Here is a 5,554-nt window from a genome sequence, read left to right as displayed (position 1 = left end):
CCAGGAGCTTCTTTTGGATTTCCCATATGGGTACAGGGACCCAAGCACTTAGGCCATCTTCCACTGCTTTCCCAGGCACATTAGCAGGGAGCTGGATCGGAAGTACAGCAGCTGGGCCTCGAATCGGCACCCATACAGGATGCCGGCATCACAGGTGGTGATTTTACCCATGATGCCACAACACTGGCCCCTGTTTCTACATTTTTAAATCATTTAGCTTACCTGACCCAGAGAAGTCTGTTAATACAGAGGCAAAACTTTTTAATGGGATAGAAAGAGACATTGAAGCAACATGAACCTTTGACCACTCACAATTTCTCAGGAAACATAGATTTTCTCTGAACCAAAAAGCTGTCTTCTCTGCTTTCCAAAAGAAAGGACAACAAAACAGCCCAAACACCTGCTGTGGCAAAGTCTTTTTCATCGGCCTCTGAAATCTCTACTTCACGCTGACTTTCATAAGAAGTATCAAATCTTCCCTACTCCGTTACCTGGGCAGTTACGATGTTAACTGCCCAGCACCTGCGTGACCAAAAAGCAGAAATCCAAGGACAAGAAGAGGCTACATGTGGATAAGCCAGCAAGGGCAGTGGCAGCCCCATCGCAGGCATGCATTGTGAGTTCGCAAGAAGAGTGCAGGGACTGGCAGGTGGTATTTCTCCTGGCCCTTAGTTTGCAGAAGGCTCCCTGCAAACTCACAGCAGAGAAAATGGCAGCAGTGATGAGCCAATTTCCAAAGCCCTTTCCAGCAACCCTCCGATTTCACGCATTCAGATTGCACTTAAAAATATCAGTCAACTCACCAGTCTTTTCAGGAGCCTTCCAAATGGGTCACCTTTCAAAGACATAATTGGAGGCAGGCTGAGAAAACAGCAGGCCCTAGATAATGCTTCTATGAATGAATGAGTCAAGTGAATGAATGTGTGAGGAGGTGAATGAAAAACCTACAAACTTCTAGAGTCTAAATCTGTAAATGACCAGAAAAGTGCATTTCCTGAGGGACCCATTTCATCTCAGTTTGGAAATACTAATTTCTTTTTTAAGATTTATTTATTTGAGGTACCGGCATTGTTGGCACAGCAGGTAAAGCCATCTGCTGCAACACCAGCATCCCATATGGGTGCTAGTTGCCGCCCTGCTGCTCAACTTCTTATCCCGCTGGGAAAGCAGCAGATGATGGCCCATGTGGTTGGACCCGTGATACCCACGTGGAAGACCCAGAGGAAGGTCCTGGCTCCTGGCTCCTGGCTTCAGCCTGGCCTAGCCCTGGCCATTGTGGCCATTTGGGGAATGAACACCAAATGGAAGATCTCTCTGTCTCCCCTTCTTTCTCTGTCACTCTGCCTTTCAAATAAATGAATATATCTTTTTTTTAAAAAAAAAAAGTCTTATTTTTTGAAAGCCAGCATGATAGAGACAGAAGGAGAAAGGAGAGAGAGAGAGAGAGAGAGAGAGAGAGAGAAATGAATTCATCTGCTCAATATCCAAATGGCCTCAAGAGCCAGGATTGAAGCCATGACCATGGAACCCCATCCAGATCTCCCCCATGAGTTACAGGAGCCCATGACTTGGGTTATCTTTTTCTGCATTACCAAGCACATGAGCAGGGAGCTGTATTTGAAATGGAACAGCCAGGACTCAAACTAGTGTACCTATGTGGAATGCTGGCAATTGCAGGCACTGGCTTAACCTACTGGGCCAAAATGTTGGCCCCAGGACACACTGATTGTAGACCTCAGAGTGTCTATGTAGTATATTGTCCCATCTCATCAACTTATATTCTTTTTTTAAATAAAGATTTATTTATTTGAAAGTCAGATACACAGAGAAGGAGAGGCGGAGAGAGAGAGAGAGAGAAAGAGAGAGAGAGACAGAGAGAGACAGAGAGAGAGGTCTTCCATCCACTGGTTCACTCCCCAGATGACTGCAACGGCCAGAACTGGGCCAATCTGAATCCAGGAGCCAGGAGCTTCTTCCCGGTCTCCCACATTGGTGCAGGGGTCCAAGGACTTGGGACATCTTCTCCTGCTTTCCCAGGCCATAGCAAAGAGCTGAATTGGAAGTGCAGCAGCCAGGACTGTAGAACTGGTGCCCATATGGGATGCTGGCACTGCAGGTTGAAGCTTTTCCCACTACGCCACAGTGCCAGCCCCATAAGCTTATATTCTTAAAAATATCTTTACAGATAAAACTCATTATTGGAAAAAGTAAGAATTTGTAACTTTCCATATTTGTGCTATATTGATGTTCAGTCTTTTGGGTGGAGTTTACATTCTTTTGTTTGTCTAGAAGAATTGTTTATACTGCTTCATAAGTTCCAAGCAGTGTTCTAGCCTGTTTAACCCTCACAAAACCCTATGAACTACTATTTTTCCCTTTAACTTATGATGACACAACTGAAACCTAGAGAAGTTAAGAATTATGTCCAAGATCACAAAGCTAATTCTCTTCGGATGATCTCATTTATCTCATTGCTTCAGTTTGCTTTTATGTAGCAATGGACCCTGCATTCATATAATCAGACCGCCACTTGCTTTTGTACTCAAAATGTATGTATCTGAATCTGAGTTTCTATTAGACATGTTCACCCAAATATCTCTCAAAGTGAATACCCGCAAAACTGAAACATTATCTCTTCCTCCAAACTCCTTTTCCGCTTACATTGTCTACATTAGTGAACATAATCAGTCACTTTCTCCTTCTATTTCACACTCCTCCCTCTATTTTTCTACCACTATTATCACTCAAATCCATTGAATGACAAAGTTTGCCAGTTTTGTCTTGAAATATTTTATCTGCTTCCTCATTTCTATCTTTACTGATATATCTTGATTCTAGCCTCCCCTGGACTCCCTCAGAAGCTTTCTAATGAACCTCACTGTCTCCAAACGTAGCCCTCCCATTCCACCTTCCATATGCTTCCAGGGTGACCACTCTAAAACAAAAACTAACCTAATTAGTCTTCATCTTTAAACTGTGCCATGGTTTTTCATTACTTTTAAAACCATGTCCAAATAATCCTTAGTCTGGGAAACAAGGCTTTTCAATTCCTGACCCCTGCCTAACTCTGCAACCTAACAACTTAAGTCAGTTTCTCTTACAGGGTAGGCTTAAGCTACACTGAGCTGCTTATGGTTTTCCAAACTAGGATCGAAGTCTCATATCTATGGGCCTTAATACTCATTTCTCTACAATATTCTTTTCTATTTTCCAAAATTCTTGCTGCTGAGCACCTACTTACCTTAAAGACTGAACTCAATTATTTCTTCCTCTATTACACTTGCCTGGCATCTTCTCATCCCCAGTAAAACTGACTGGTTCCCTTGTGTCTCTCACTATAGCTCATATTCCAATAAAGCATCTCTTATACTTTTTTGCATTAACTTTTAAAAATGCCTGTATCTCCTTTCTAAATAATAAGAACATTGATGTTAAGGATCTGGACTTGTTTATTTCTGAACATTGAACTCCTGTTATATTTCTGAAACCATAGTAGAGTCTATATCTGTTTATTTATTAACCGAACATATGACCAAATTAATAAATCAGTGTATCAAGTAATTTGAGTATTCATGAATAAATTAGTTGACAAATGAATCAACAGATTTAGTAACCTGAATATTGTAGAAAGTTGACTTCTGCATGAAGTTCAATATCCCACCTCTCTACTAGTTTTACTGAGTCCATAAGCTTTCATCAAGTTATGGTCTTCCTAAAGAGATTTTATTGTTAATTACCTGAATATATAAATTACAATATAAAAAAGAATGTGCACAATATTAGCTATCATTTGTTGAGTGTTCATTAAGCTATAGGCACATTGCCTATGACTTGCATATAAGTTACTTCCTTTCTTCAACCTGCTTCTTAATCTATAAAACAAAGATGTTTTATCTATTCTACAGGTCCATTGTGAAATGAAGTTAGCTGTTGTGCTATGCGCTATGTGCTATGGATGCTATCCCCTACCCCAAGTCAGAGCAGGCACAGTGGGTCATATGTTCAACCCAAAATTTAGACCTAATCCTAAATTCTATTGACCTTCTTTGTTTCCATTCGAACCCTGAGTTTAAAATAATCCCACGAACTATATGAGGGTACTTCAAAAAGTTCATGGAAAATGAAATTGAAAGATGAGTAAAATTTTAAAATCCATGCACACAGAGGATCTTCAAAAAGTTCACAAAAATATATATTATGAAAAACTATCCTTGGATTTCAAAAATTTTGACCCAAATAAATTTATCTTTTAATTACATTGTCCACTAAATTTATGTAGTACCCTCATCTCTTCAAGTGTCTCTTGCACTATGTCTGTGACTGACTCCTCACAACAGCCATGTACAGTATCTAAAACAAGGGTCCCTGCTACCTGCTTCTCAAATAGGAAGATGACTACTATAGGCACTCATATATTTGTGACAGAGTCCAAGACTAGAACTCCCCATAGGCCATATGTATTTGTATGTTTGAGGTCATCTGTGATAGACCCATATTCTAAATATGTATCATTTAGATGAGCACATGTGTTATAATTCCCTTGTGTCAAGCTCATACAAAGTTTTTGAAGTTAATTCCCACAGCTTGGCTCCTGTTTGCTTAGAACAATTTTTTTTTCATTGTTTTCAAGTCTTCAACGTTCCTCTACTCTAACCTTAAGGAAGCATTCTACATTTCCCCTACTGTTTATAATTAGTGTGTCATTATGGGACTAGAAGTTTCAGGTAAAGTTCACTGCCAAGTCTGCCAACTTCTTAACAATGCCCAGTGTGGTATCTTTGGAGGTTTGAAAGAAATAGTTTTTAATTGCTCAACTTTGAGCATTACACTGAAGCTAATCATGCCCCTAGAGCCTGGAAGAATCTCTGAGATACAAAGCTATTAGAAGTATTCTGTTTATCTGAGACCCACCCAAAAGAACACAAGCAAGAAGAGTGTTTTTTCCAGCTCAGGCTGGGAACATCATTTTTGAATGTTGAGACAAAGTGCCTTAGACCTCTGCTTAAAGGCTAATAGGACATGTTTGGCTGGTCATTCCTCTCTAGTACCTGATTTTCTTTTTTTTTCATCTGGTTCATGCCTCCTAATCCATGGCTCAGGCCTATTTCATAACATAAGAGACAGATGTCAGAGTTGTCACTTTCTATATTAGAATTAGGAATTTGTACATAACTCCAGACAAATACTCAAAGACAATAACAATGAATTGCCCCAGCCACAGTTAGACTTTTGGAATAAACTTCACACTGTTTCTTTTACACATCTCTTTTGACTAAGCATTTTTGAGTGCATCAGAAACAGAGTTCATGAAGGGGAAGGAGTCTTTCATTGGTCACAGTTTTTCCTAAGAAGCTAAAGATATTTCCATACACTTGGTCCCCAACTCCTACTTCTTTCCCTTTGCTCTCAATAACTCTTGCAATTCAGTGTCCTAAGGTATTTGCTTGACTTTTAGGATACCTCCCCACACCAAGCTACAGAACTCATTAGTATTTACTTCTCCTTTCATCTTAACCCAGATCTTCCCTGGCACCTTTTTACTAGGCCTTAACGA

Source organism: Lepus europaeus, chromosome X (genome assembly GCF_033115175.1).
Source record: "Lepus europaeus isolate LE1 chromosome X, mLepTim1.pri, whole genome shotgun sequence".
Classification (NCBI taxonomy): domain Eukaryota; kingdom Metazoa; phylum Chordata; class Mammalia; order Lagomorpha; family Leporidae; genus Lepus; species Lepus europaeus.
Note: the sequence above shows the minus strand (reverse complement) of the source record.